This window comes from Gnatocerus cornutus, chromosome 6 (genome assembly GCF_029298725.1).
Source record: "Gnatocerus cornutus isolate USDA-ARS CGAHR chromosome 6, icGnaCorn1.1, whole genome shotgun sequence".
Lineage (NCBI taxonomy): Eukaryota > Metazoa > Arthropoda > Insecta > Coleoptera > Tenebrionidae > Gnatocerus > Gnatocerus cornutus.
Window position 1 is genome coordinate 16,700,663 of NC_142238.1, and position 14,967 is coordinate 16,715,629.

At 31.9% G+C, this 14,967-nt stretch overlaps 1 protein-coding gene and 1 long non-coding RNA gene across 9 annotated transcripts in view; one reads left to right on the top strand and one right to left on the bottom strand.

The window, feature by feature from the left end:
• Positions 1-14,967, top strand: part of kug (FAT atypical cadherin kugelei) — a 273,159-nt gene that overhangs the window by 186,907 nt on the left and 71,285 nt on the right. The gene's annotated exons all lie outside the window — the stretch shown is intronic.
• On the bottom strand, positions 3,893-6,170 carry LOC148173429 (uncharacterized). Of its 2 annotated transcripts, XR_015770252.1 has the most exons (4): positions 5,950-6,170; positions 5,087-5,897; positions 4,352-5,023; positions 3,893-4,299 (listed from the first exon to the last, which is right to left on the bottom strand). It is a non-coding gene; the product is annotated as an uncharacterized LOC148173429 (long non-coding RNA). The 2 variants fall into 2 exon arrangements; XR_015770251.1 differs by having other exon boundaries at positions 5,087-6,167.

The following is a 14,967-nucleotide window of genomic DNA, read 5'->3' on the forward strand; positions in this document are numbered from 1 at the left end:
TAGAATTTTGCAAGTTAGTAAAGTTAATACATGACTCCTAAATAGTAACTTCCTAATATTTCATAGCTGTTGCAATAAAATTACCAAAATTACGAATTTTTGTGAAATAAACCGGAAATTTTGCTTGGTCTCCAAAAGAAAAATTTCTAAAATTTTGTGTTTTTTGTACTACAAATTTGAAATTTGGTGGAGTTAATACACGTCTTAAAAATAGTAACTTTCTCAAATTCCATAGCTGTAGCATTAAAATTTCCAAAAATACGAATTTTTGTGAAGAATGTTGAAAATTTTTGCTTGGTCTCCAAAAGAAAATTTTCTAAAATTTGTATTTTTGCTCTAGAATTTTGCAATTTGGTCAAGTTAATACATGACTCCTAAATAGTAACTTCCTAATATTTCATAGCTGTTGCAATAAAATTACCAAAATTACGAATTTTTGTGAAAGAAACCGGAAATTTTGCTTGGTCTCCAAAAGAAAAATTTCTAAAATTTTGTGTTTTTTGTACTACAAATTTGAAATTTGGTGGAGTTAATACACGTCCTAAAAATAGTAACTTTCTCAAATTCCATAGCTGTAGCATTAAAATTTCCAAAAATACGAATTTTTGTGAAGAATGTTGAAAATTTTTGCTTGGTCTCCAAAAGAAAATTTTCTAAAATTTGTATTTTTGCTCTAGAATTTTGCAATTTGGTCAAGTTAATACATGACTCCTAAATAGTAACTTCTCAATATTTAATAGCTGTTGCACTAAAATTACCAAAATTACGAATTTTTGTGAAAGTAACCGGAAATTTTGCTTGTTCTCCAAAAGAAAAATTTCTAAAATTTTGTGTTTTTTGTACTACAAATTTAAAATTTGGTAGAGTCAATACACGTCTAAAAGTAGTAACTTCTTCAAATTTTATAGCTATAGCACTAAAATTACCAAGAATACGAATTTTCGTGAAGGATGTCGAAAATTATTGCTAGTTTTCCAAAAAAAAATTTCTAAAATTTTGTTTTTTTTTGTACTACAAATTTGAAATTTGGTGGAGTTAATACTCGACCTAAAAATAGTAACTTCCCCAAATTTCGTAGTTGTAGCACAAAAATTACCAAAATTACGAATTTTAGTGAAGAATGTCGGACATTTTTGCTTGGTCTTTAAAAAAAAATCTAAAATTTGTGCCTGTTGTTCTATAAATATACATATTTTAGCGAGGAATGTGGATAATTTTTGGTTCGCTTTAAAATCGAATTTTGCTAAAATTTGTGCATTTCTGCAAAGATTCACATAAATCCTAAGAAAATGGATGTCAAATTTATACTTCTAGGCGTCGTTCTTGGACTAGAAACAACAATTTACTTTACATAAAAGATATCAAAAAATTTGAACTACACCACTCAACTTTTCTCGCACAAAACTGCTGTAAACCAGCCCTGAAATAAATATCCAAAGAAGATGTATTTTTTGAATGCGGCTCTGTATTGTTCCGCTTTGGCTCCACAAAGCAAAACACTATCTTTGGCTCGGACCGAATCAAAGCATTTTCACCGTTACATTACAATTTGAAACTTTTCCATTAGCTATCAAAGACACAATACATGGACCAGAACCGTGACCATTGTGTGCTTGAGCATAATGATTTACTGGCTACATCTAACACATACTCGGCCATGTTTCCTCCATAGCTATTTACGTGCAACTTTTATAACCATCGCAGCGTCGTAAATCAATCACTGATTCTACATTTAGGTGACTTTTACTGCGTTTTATGAATGGGAACATTGACTGTCCTCACATACTATCTGACCTCTGATTGTGCTAAATTGGAGACACCTTGTCTCCGCGTTGCAAATTCGGATTTATGTCGCGTTGCATCGAAATTTTTCACCCCGGAATTAACTCCAGCTCAAAATAGAATCATAAGAGTAAACAAGTTTATACGACACGTTCCGAGTCATCAATCCAGAAACCGGTGACAAATACCCCACGAAGCTACAATGCAGATTGCAAGGGAGAATCTGCGGCGAGGGCTAAAGACAAATTTTCTTGGAACACGCGTGGTACAGTGATCAATCTCCCTCACATCCAATGCGATTTGAACAAGTTTCTCGTCCAAGAGCATATTCGGGAATATAAAGAAGACTAATAAAATATTTATACATCTTTCTTGAGCCCGGTGCTGATGGCCCAATTTATATAGCGGGACTTTAAAAACGCGTTATGGGACACAAAGGGCCTGAATTTATTACAGAGAGGGCTTTCCAACGAAAAAATAGTATTTGCGGCAGTTCGTCCCTGGCAATTGGTTCCCAAGCATTTTCGTCCCCTTGAAAATTTGTCCCCCGCAAATTTGTCCCTGAAGGCTGTGTTTACAAGCGCTGTAATAATAATAAGAGCATCAACTGCACGTATTTGGGGTCACATACAATAAAAATGAAATCCGTTTTTTATAATTTATTATCTGCATAGAGTCTCACAACAATTGTAGCCACCCCTAAAATTGTCGTTAATAATAATTTTTTTGTCATTGTAGGAGTTTAATCAACTAGTATTTATTTTATTATTACATTGCAGGAAACCAATGCGCTCATTCAAAGTTATTTTTTAGACGTTTCTTGCATCAGATCATTAAAATGTTCTTCTTAATATATTACGGATTTACTACCTTTATGTAATTTTTATTTTGGCGGACATGGACAGAGTTAAAAGTTAAAAATTTATTTGCAGATATTTGTTCTTAAAAAACATTTTTTTTCGATCATTTCATAAAAATCCTTCCCTAAAAATTCGTAATTTCGGTAATTTTAGTGCGATAGCCATGAAATTTTAGTTTTTAATCGTTTATTAACTCTGTCAAATTGTAAAATTGGAAACTGAAAAACATAAATTTTAGAATTTTTTATTTTCAAGGTGAAGCAAGAAATACATACAGGGTGGCCCATCTAAGACTTTCGGGCTCAATATCTTTGTTATTTATGAACGGATTTTTCCAAAATTTAAAATATAATTTCTTGAATAGGTAAGGATGATGTGACATTATCAGCGTCATCCTTGTCTTAAAAATGTTAATTTTACTTATCTTATTTTAAATTTTAATTAGTTAAAAGTTATGTCATTTTATAAAACAGCAATAATTATACGCGTGTGCCAAAAATCAACCGTCTAGCAAGTCAAGTTGCCGAGAAAAAGACAAAAAAGGACCTCAACATTTCCAAAAGATACTAACTGATAGTCGGCTATGAAACAATTGACTTCTACAGCGAGTTTAGATTTTGGACATCCCTGACTTGTTGATGAATCCGTGACATTCATGACATTTGTGACATTCATTTGAGGTTATGTTTATTTTTGAGCATTATGATGAGGACTATTGATTTAAACATGCACATTCACGATTTTTTATCTCGATCTTTTAGTAACTAATCACAATGCATTGAACCGAGCATCGTTTCCCGACATTTGTGATATTTCTCGTTTGAGGTTATGTTTACTTTTAAGCATGATGATGAATATCATTCATTTAAACTTGCGCAGAACGATTTATCCCGATCTTTTGAAATTGAAAACTAATCACAATGCATCAGACAGCGTTTTGGTGCAAAAATTTCATAGGCACAAGGAAATGTGAGCGAAAAACTTGTTGAAAGTTGGTCGTCACCAGAAAAATGATTGCAGAATGGTTCGTTATGAGGTGCAACTAGTATTTACGACTTCTTTAGCACTGTCACAGGTTTATTGGAAATAAAAATTCAGTGACACGTATGCAGTGAAGCGATTTGACTCATTTATGATTGCATTTGCGTTAAAACAGTAATCTCATTTATGATGAAGACAGAATTAGATGATCACAAGATTTCGTCCTTTTTCAGGAAACTACTTTACTTTGATTTACTTTGATTAACAAATAATTTGTTACAAGGTATTTTATTGTAAGGTACAAAGTTTTAACAGTGAATAAACTATACCAGTGACAATTATAGCAATGTAACACCATATTTTCTACAATAGTAATGAACGAATGTACAAAAATTTACAAATGTATCAGATATTTACACTGTACTCTGTACTTTGAACATTTATAACAAGTGCAAATAATGTTGGAATATTGTAAGCGTTTGGTCACTACCATTTTGTTTGTTGGCGATGCGATGAGATTTGGCTTTTCTTTTTACTAGCAACTCATTTCTTGAACTTTCTTGTAACGAAATGGACACAAACAATTAGGGGCAGCATAAGTTTTTGAATATGTTCTGTGATGGTGAAGAATGAATTTGCGGTCCCTTGGTCCGAGCAAATCGCTTGTCGCTTTCAACTGGAACAATTGCTTCGATGGTACTAGTCACTTGCCTTCGCTGAACACTTACCATATCATGTTGACGGCGACTCATCATCGAATTCATCAAGCAGGGTTTTGCACTTTTAGCAGCTTGGTTACTGTCCGTCAAACATATCCACCCATGTTAGAAGAATCCAAGTGGCATAGTCGTTCATGGTGGTCAACAACACCGTCCAGAACGTTCTGCAATCGTTCTTAATGCTTTCAGCAGGGTACGATAGGGTGTCAATAAGAGTCCTTTACATGTTTGCATCTTTTAGCGGTTCATTGAGAAAAAACAGGTTCAATATTGAAAGTAACAGTCCGTGTTGAAGTACTGCATCATTTTCAGTGTGTTGCTTTCAGTCTTGTTCGTCTTTTTTCACTCGTCCAAGTTATTAATTGGTTGTTTAAAGAATTATATCCCATTGAAAGAGTCGACCGACGATACTTTGTTAGAAATATCATGTGTGCAATTTTCATTAGAACGCAGTTATAAATGATGTTCATTGTCATTTTGTTTCATTTTTTTCTTGCACTACTTCTTTGACTCGTTATTCTTTCTTAGTGAGAAATTGTCTTGATACCGTGCAAGCACATTTTTCATATGATAATAGAGGGGGTATAGTGGTCCTAGATCGTTAGGTAGTTCGCAAGGTTTGTTGAAGCTACAAATACAACTCGCAACATCATGCACCATATTCAGTTCGAAAACACGAATCTGAAATATCAGATGTAAACAGTGTTCCTACAATTTGCAATGACCTTAGAAAATGTAACTCACTATTATGCGTTTTTGGTGATCCAAAACCGCTTAGTTGTCGGTAAGTACATGTATCTGATTTCTATATTACTTATACGTCTTGGTATCATTAGTTGGTTTCCTATTCAAAGTTTCATTTGCTAATCTTTCGAAACGGAATATTAATGGTACTGTACGACCAATTTGGACTTGAAAAAACTTTCATGATAACACCTTTTAGCATGGCGGTCTTGAAAGTGTGCAGAATTGTGCCTACATTTGTCGATTCGACTTTGTTTCTACAAATCATAATTGAAACATACGAATTTATTAGTCGCATAGCCACTAAATACCACAAAACTCCGTTTTGACATGGGTAAGCTTGTCTTTGCCGTTGCTCTTGTAGGTTCTAAGCTACTCAACGATACAGCATTCTTCGTTACTTTTGCATACCAACTATACCGACTGCACCAGCATTTTTCGATAGCAGCACTACGTGTCCTAGATTTCATACGTATTGTGAACCAATTTTGACTTCTTGACTACGGCAGTTCACATATTGGAGCTTCGAGCTTAATCTACTTTGGATTAATGACATTATTAAACAAAAGAAAAATGTTAAAAGTATCTAGTACCATACATTTTATAGGCGCAGTAAAGAAGTTTGCCGAAAAAGGATGAAATCAGCTAATTCTGTCTCCATCATAATTGAAATAACTGTTTTAACGTAAATGCAATCATAAATGAGTCAAATCGCTTCACTGCATACGTGTCACTGAATTTCCATTTCCAATAAACCAGTGACATTTCTAAAGAAGTCGTGAATTCTAGTTGCACCTCATAGCAAACCAATCTGCAATCATTTTTCTGGTGATAACCAACTTTCAACAAGTTTTTTTACTCACATTTCCTTGTGCCTACGCATTTTTTGCACCAAAACGTTGCCTGATGCATTGTGATTAGTTTCCAATTTCAAAATATCGAGATAAATCGTTCTGCGCAAGTTTAAATCAATGATTTTCATCATCATGCTCAAAAGTAAACATAACCTCAAATGAGAAATATTACAAATGTCAAGAACGTCACTGACGTCAGCGATTATTGACAGACCGAACGCAGGGATGTCCAAAATTGGGCGTGGGAAATTATTTTTTTCATAGTCGACTATGATTTTGCGTCTTTTGGAAATGTTGAGGGTCTTTTTTCTCTTTTTCTCGGCAACTTGACTAGCTAGACGGTTGAGTTTTGGCACACTCGGATAATTATTGATGTTTTATAAAATGACATAAATCTTAACTAATTAAAATTTAAAATAAGACAAGTAAAATTAACATTTTTAAGACAAGGATGACGCTGGTAATGTCACATCACCCTTACCTATTCAAGAAATTATATTTTAAATTTTAGAAAAATCCGTTCATAAATGACAAAGATATTGAGCCCGAAAGTCTTAGATGGGCCACCCTGTATATGAGAAATAATCCTCCCCAAAAATTCGTAATTTTGGTAATTTTAGTGCTACGGTTATGAAATTTGGGGACATTACTAGTTTTTAATTGTTTATTAACTCTGCGAAATTAAAACATTGTATATCGAAAGACTCAAATTTTAGAAATTTTTATTTTCAAGGCGAAGCTAAAATATGAGAATCCTTCCCTAAAAATTTATAACTTCGATAATTTTAGTGCTATAACCAGAAATTTAGGGAAATTACTAGTTTTTAATCGTTTATTGACTCTGCTAAATTGCAAAATTGGAAAATGAAAAACATAAATTTTAGAATTTTTTATTTTCAAGGTGAAGCAAGACATTACGAGGAGAAATAATCCTCCCTAAAAATTCGTAATTTTGGTAATTTTAGTGCTACTGCTATGAAATTTAGGGAAATTACTAGTTTTTAATCGTATATTAACTCTGTCAAATTGCAAAATTGTAGATCAAATGACACAAATTTTGAAATTTTTATTTTGAAAACGAAACCAAAATATGAGAAATCCTTCCTTTAAAATTCGTAATTTTGGTAATTCTAGCGCTACAGCTTTGAAATTTGGGAAAATTACTAGTTTCTAATCGTTTATTAACTCTGCGAAATTGAAACATTGTAGATCGAAAGACTCAAATTTTAGAAATTTTTATTTTGAAAACGAAACCAAAATATGAGAAATCCTTCCTTTAAAATTCGTAATTTTGGTAATTTTAGTGCTATAGCCATGAAATTTAGGGAAATTACTAGTTTTTAATCGTTTATTGACTCTGCTAAATTGCAAAATTGGAAATTGAAAAACATAAATTTTAGAATTTTTTATTTTCAAGGTGAAGCAAGACATTACGAGGAGAAATAATCCTCCCTAAAAATTCGTAATTTTGGTAATTTTAGTGCTACTGCTATGAAATTTAGGGAAATTACTAGTTTTTAATCGTATATTAACTCTGTCAAATTGCAAAATTGTAGATCAAATGACACAAATTTTGAAATTTTTATTTTGAAAACGAAACCAAAATATGAGAAATCCTTCCTTTAAAATTCGTAATTTTGGTAATTCTAGCGCTACAGCTTTGAAATTTGGGAAAATTACTAGTTTCTAATCGTTTATTAACTCTGCGAAATTGAAACATTGTAGATCGAAAGACTCAAATTTTAGAAATTTTTATTTTGAAAACGAAACCAAAATATGAGAAATCCTTCCTTTAAAATTCGTAATTTTGGTAATTTTAGTGCTATAGCCATGAAATTTAGGGAAATTACTAGTTTTTAATCGTTTATTGACTCTGCTAAATTGCAAAATTGGAAATTGAAAAACATAAATTTTAGAATTTTTTATTTTCAAGGTGAAGCAAGAAATATATGAGAAATAATCTTCCCTAAAAAGTCGTAATTTTGGTAATTTTAGTGCTACTGCTATGAAATTTAGGGAAATTACTAGTTTTTAATTGTATATTAACTCTGTCGAATTGCAAAATTGTAGATGAAAAGACACAAATTGTAGAAATTTTTATTTTGAAAGCGAAACCAAAATATGAGAAATCCTTCCTTTAAAATTCGTAATTTTGGTAATTTTATGAACTTAGGGAAATTACTTAGTTTAGTTTTTAATCGTATATTAACTCTGTCAAATTGCAAAATTGTAGATCAAAAAACACAAATTTTAGAAATTTCTTTGCATCTTATCCATAAAATGTTCTTCTTAATATATTATGGATTTACTACTTTTATGTAATTTTTATTTTGGCGGACATGGACAGAGTTAAAAGTTAAAAATTAATTTGCAGATGTTTGTTCTTAAAAAACATTTTTTTTCGATCATTGAAAATAATTTTGAATATTTTTCAAACAATATTAATAATTATTTAATTCTTCGTCAGACTCTTATTAATTTGTGATACATCTTTATTATTTTTTTTTTATGTCTTCTCTATAAATGTTTTTATTTACTAGTGACAATTTTATTATATAACTAATAGGAACCTTGTGTTGCAGATATCAATTTTAAGTAAAATTATATAAAACACATTCTTCAATTATTACACAGTTCAACAAAATTTAACTTTTCGATTTTTCTCTAGTTTTTTGATTTTCTTTAGTTTTTCCAAATTTTGAAGAAGCGATTTTGGCAACAAAAAAACGATAATCAAAAGTCTGACTGCCCAATTTAATAAATTGAAATGTAAAGTTACGATTATCATCAATTTCTTTCCGGTGTTTAGTCTTAAATCATAAAATTTTACATGTTTCTTATGACCAATTTTTGCGTTTTCGACAATTGTCACTGCAATCTTCCAAGCAATGTTGCTTTAACATTGATTGGCATTGTTTGTAGAGTAACATTGATATTGAATAAATTTGAGGACTTTTAAAAAAAAAACTTCAGGAATACAGTATTTTTTTACATACTGGTCGTAAAAATATTTGTACGCCGTCAATTCCTAACAATTTCAATTAAAACGAGTACGCCGGAAACATACAAAGTAAGAAAATAGTGAAAGCAGGAATTACCGTCTGTTCCCGTGCGATTTTAATTAAAAGAAGTTGGAATAGAGAGAAGCACTCCGGAACGGCTCAGTAAATCTCGTCGACTATCTTGTCAGCAGCACGAAAGAATAAATCACGGACTTTATCAAACTTCGTATTCACAAATTAAAGTTGCCAATACAAGATCCGGAGTCTCCGGAAAAATCCTCTCCAAACCCTTTCATAATGACCGATTAACTCTCATGATTAATCGCCTGAGAGCCAAAGAAAAATGATAATAAGAGTGTCTTACCGCGGAACCGGCGCAGTTATTTATAAATGGTGAAAAATGCGTCGGTCTAAATTAAACGTCTACTTCTTCTAATTAGGACTTTAATCGCAGGCTATGACACGGGAAGAAAAGTAAATCCCTGGGGAATAATATTGTTAGCGCTGGAAGAATTAAAGTACGCACACTAGGAGCGTTTCTGTCAAAATACCGCTATAATTTTTATTTTCTTGGCATTTTAATCAGAGGTAGTGCGAGGTTTAGGGTGGCGGTACAATGCTTCCATTTAGCAGATGGCAACGGTGTGAAAAAGTAGTTATGAGTGCACAGGCTCTTTCATTATTTTCGCATTTAACCTGCGATTCGTTTTAGGGCTGATTACATTTGGAATGCGCTGTGGTAGACGTTACGTAGGTCAACAATAGCGAGTGTTGTTCAAATATTAAATTTCACTGGGATTGCCGCAGATATTCGGGCATGTGCCAGAGGGGGAATAAGGGCACGTGAGGAAATACTGGCCCCTTCAAAAGAGGGATAGGTACTCGTGGCGAAACGTTATTTAAACAGTCTCTTAGAGTCTCTAGACGATGTCTTTGTTGTGTTTGAAGTATCTATTTTGGTTTCTTTAGGTTCCATAAATTTATTTTATATTGATTTTTTAGAAATTAATAAAAATTAATTCGGGATCAGTATGAAAGTGGCAGATTTTCGCAAAACTTTCAATTTCGTCGTGTAAATTGGACAATTTTTCACCTAAACAATCGAAATTTTGAGAATTTACTAGTCACAAGCTCTGTTTTAGGCTCCCCGAATTACAAGATTGTAAATATACAGGGTGAAAAATTAAAAGATTTTATTTTCTCAAAACTGTCTTCCGTCCTGTAAATTGGACAATTTTTTACCTAAAATATCGAAATTTTGTGAATTTACTAGTCAAAACCTCTCTTTTAGATACACCAAGTTTCAAAATTGTAACTATGCAGGCAAAAAAATTAAAAAAAAAATTTTGAATTGAGGAGAAAGAAGAAATTTTTAACAAAACTGTATTTTCAGTCCTGCAAATTGGCCAATTTTCGAACTAGAGTATCGAAATTTTGGGAATTTACTAGTCAAGACCTCTCTTTTAGACACACCGAATTTTAAAATTGTAACTATGCAGGGAAAAAAATTAAAAATTTTTATTTTTCGAATCGAGGATGAAGAAGAAATTTTTCGCAAAACTATCTATTCAGTCCTGCAAATTGGCCAATTTTCGAAATACAGTATCGAAATTTTGGAAATTTACTAGTCAAGACTTTTCTTTTAGACACACCAAATTTTAAAATTGTAACTATACAGGGAAAAAATTAAAGGTTTTAATTTTTTAATCAGTCTTGTAAATAAATTTTCAACCTAAAGAATTAAAATTTTAAGAATTTACGAATCGAGACCTCTGTTTTTTAGACTCCCTAAATTACAAAATTGTAACTAAACTGGGAGATAAATTTAAAAAATATATTACTAGATCTAGGAAAAAGAAGAAATTTTTCACAAAACTGTCTATTCAGTTTTGCAAATTGACCAATTTTCGAAATACAGTATCGAAATTTTGGGAATTTAATAGTCAAGACTTCTCTTTTGGACACACCAAATTTTAAAACTGTAACTATACAAGGAAAAATATTAAAAAAAATTATTTTTGAATCGAGGATGAAGAAGAAATTTTTCGCAAAACTGTCTATTCAGTCCTGCAAATTGACCAATTTTTGAAATACAGTATCGAAATTTTGGGAATTTACTAGTCAAGACTTCTCTTTTGGACACACCTAATTTTAAAATTGTAACTATACAGGGAAAAAATTAAAGGTTTTAATTTTTTAATCAGTCTTGTAAATTGGACCATTTTCGACCTAAAGAATTAAAATTTTAAGAATTTGCTAATCGAGACCTCTGTTTTTTAGACTCCCTAAATTACAAAATTGTAACTAAACTGGGAGATAAATTAAAAAAAATATTACTAGATCTAGGAAAAAGAAGAAAATTTTCACAAAACTGTCTATTCAGTTCTGCAAATTGACCAATTTTCGAAATACAGTATCGAAATTTTGGAAATTTACTAGTCAAGACCTCTCTTTTGGACACATCAAATTTTAAAATTGTAACTATACAGGGAAAAAAATTAAAAATTTTTATTTTTGAATTAAGGAGAAAGAAGAAATTTTTCACAAAACTGTCTATTCAGTCCTGCAAATTGGCCAATTTTCGAAATACAGTATCGAAATTTTGGGAATTTACTAGTTAAGACTTCTCTTTTGGACGCACCAAATTTTAAAATTGTAACTATACAAGGAAAAAAAATAAAAAAAATTATTTTTAAATCGAGGATAAAGAAGAAATTTTTCACAAAACTGTCTATTCCATCTAGTAAATTGGACAATTTTTGTCCTAAAATATCGAAATTTTGTGAATTTACTAGCCAAGACCTTTCTTTTAGATACACCAAGTTTCAAAATTGTGACTATACAGGGAAAAGAATCAATAATTTTTATTTTTGAATCGAGGAGAAAAAAGGATTTTTTCACAAAACTGTCTATTCAGTTCTGCAATTTGGACAATCTTCGACCCAAAGTATCGAAATTTTGGGAGTTTACTAGTCAAGACCTTTCTTTTGAACACACATTTTAAAAGAGTATAGAGAAAAAAATTAAAAACTTTTACAATTTTACTTTCACAAGACCTTTCATTCATTCCTGTAAATTCGTCACTTTCGGACTTAAGGAGTTGAAATTTTGAGAATGAACTAATCACGGCCTTTGATTTAAACACACCAAATTTCAAAATTATATCTGTACATAAAAAAAAATTAGGATCGAGGAAAATGAAACAATTTTTCACAAAACTTTCTATTCAGTCCTGTAAATTGGGCAATTTTCGACCTAAGGAATTAAAATTTTGAGAATTTACTAGTCAAGACCTCTCTGGTAGTCACACTAAATTTCAAAATTGTAACTCGACAGAAAGAAATATTAAAAGAAATTATGTCTATATAGAGGAGAATGAAGGATTTTTCCACAAAACTATCTATTCAGTCTTGTAAATTTGACAATTTTCCATCTAAAGGATCGAAATTTGCGGAGTTTACTAGTCACGATCTCTGCATTAGTTGCACCAAATTACAAAATTGTAACAAAATATTGAAAAATATTAGAAAATTTTAGTTCAGAATCGAGGGGAAAGAAGCAATTTCTCACAAACTGATTATTCAGTCTTGTAAATTGGTCAATTTTTTAAACTAAAGTATCAAAATTTGGACAGTTTACCTCTGTTTTAGACTCACCCAATTACAAAATTCTAATTATATAGGGAAGTTCAGAAGATTTTATTTGAGAATCGAGAAGAAAGAAGCAATTTGGGTAGATTTTAGTTATATGTTTCTCATGTATGTTGTCTCTAGGTTCTCTTCTTTTAATTCTCTATAATTTTTTCTTCTACTGTTGCAAATAAAACTATTTTTTCCAGCGCTCTTTCCAAGTACAGCCACCTCTGCCTAAAACGCCCCACATGCTTTGCTGTAGCCACTTTTTATGTGAAATCTCGATAGACTTTCCCCGGAATATTTAAAAGCCTTGTAAACCTTTATCTTATCACCTCCATAAACCAAAGTTTTCTTGAAATTCGTTGTCGCGTCCGCTTTTATCACCCCATCAACAAATACAGTATCAATAGCGATATAAAATAAAAACTCCGTTTCGGACTAGATCAGCTTAAAGTCCGAAAGTGAAATATTTCACTCTTATCACCTTTTTATCATTCGGACATCGTTTGACCGGCAGCCTCCTGAATCACGGGAGCCCTGATTTATGCTTTGCTTGCGTTTCGGCAGGACTTTTATATGGGTGCAATTTCCGTTCTAGTAAGCGTGTTCCTGAGTTCTCTATTCTTGAATATTTGAATTTCCATGGACTCAGGCAAAGACATTCGACAACGGCGGAGCTACAACATTTATAAAACCAATAAAGTTGCTCGCTCGTGTGTCACATACGACGTAAATAATTTCGTTTAGATTTTGGATCATGTTCAAGATTGAGAAAATTGGGGCGTTTTTGCAACTTCACAGGTAAAATCTAAGAGCACGCAGCGATTTATTTAAGAAACAACCCCGGCGATATTTTATCCACGGTCATTCGTCGAAACACGAAATGGGATCCCACAATGTTTGATTAAAACGGAGGGAGTTAAGCAGGCCATAAGATAACTTCGGAAACGGATAAAAATTCATTAATGACAAATTGTGGGAATTTTAATTATAACTTTACCAAGTTTTCGTATAAAATTGAAACTAATTTTCTTCGTCCCTCGAACCGAGATAAAACTTTCTCATTACAATTCCACCAAGCATTCTTTATCTGTTTCCACTAATAATTTCTTTTAAAAATCGCTAGTTTTGATTTAGCGCCGCTCCTAAATTCAGAAAATTAATTCTCCAGTCGGATTATTAAATTTACTCTTTAGATAATTCCAATGCTTGCTTTGGCGAATAAATTACAACAAACTACTCGGGACTCGGGTTAATCTGATTATAAAAAACTTTCCGAATAAGAAACCTCCCAGAGATACCAAAGTTGTTTAATATGGTAATGCACGATTCGATAAAACGAACGTACACAAAAGGCTTTTGTCGACACAGTCGCAGTCTTTATAATTTTTTCCTCGATTACACATAACGTCCATGAAAAAATCTGGAGGGAACCTATCAAAATTTTACGACAAACCGTTCGGAAGATACGGGGAAACGACGCCTTCGAGGGCCATTTTAAGGGCTGTGACTACTTATGGGGTTATTGCGTCGCGAACTTTACTTGCAATTATAAAAAAAAATAGGGCTTTGCCTCTCATTAGCCCCGTGTGTATATCACAGCACTTCACCGCATTCCCAGATAATTGCAGAAAGAAGGCGACAATTTGCATGCACAGTAAGAGCTGAAATAAAAAAATATTATCGATTTTTCACAAAACTGTTTATTCAGTCTTGTAAATTGGACAATTTTCCATCTAAAAAATCAAAAATTTGAGAATTTACTAGTCAACCCCTTTCTACTGGATGCACCAAATTTCATAATTATAACTCTTTAGGGAAAAAATAAAAAAAACATTATATTGGGATCGAGGAGAATGAGGCAATTTTTCTCAAAACTGTATTTTTCTACATTGCGTTAACAGTACTTTCATTGTGCAACGCAAACGCGTTTCACAATAAAAACAATTGTTTTTATTATAGTACGCAAAACAGTATTTTTTTTGGTTATGTTGGCTATGTTATTATGCCGACACTTAAAGGTTGAATCAAAACCTCAATGATCATCATCATGATCACGAAAATGTGAATTTAGGAATAATGAATCAGAAGAAAAGCAGACGTTGTAATACCTAATTTTGCAAAATTAAACAGAAAACGTCAGTAATTATTTGAATTGAAATTTTGTTAGACAAATGTTATTACCTCTTTTGTCACCAACCTAACTTGTCAAAAATCCCTAATCGAAAATAATTTCTTTCAAATGCAATTTTTAAATTTATTTACAATGCAAAGTAGAAAAAATAGTATATTACACTCATTTCATAAGACGACTTGTAGCACTCATTCTATTTGACCACTCCTCGCTGCGCATAATACTCGCCTTATGAAAAACGTGCAATAATGTACTA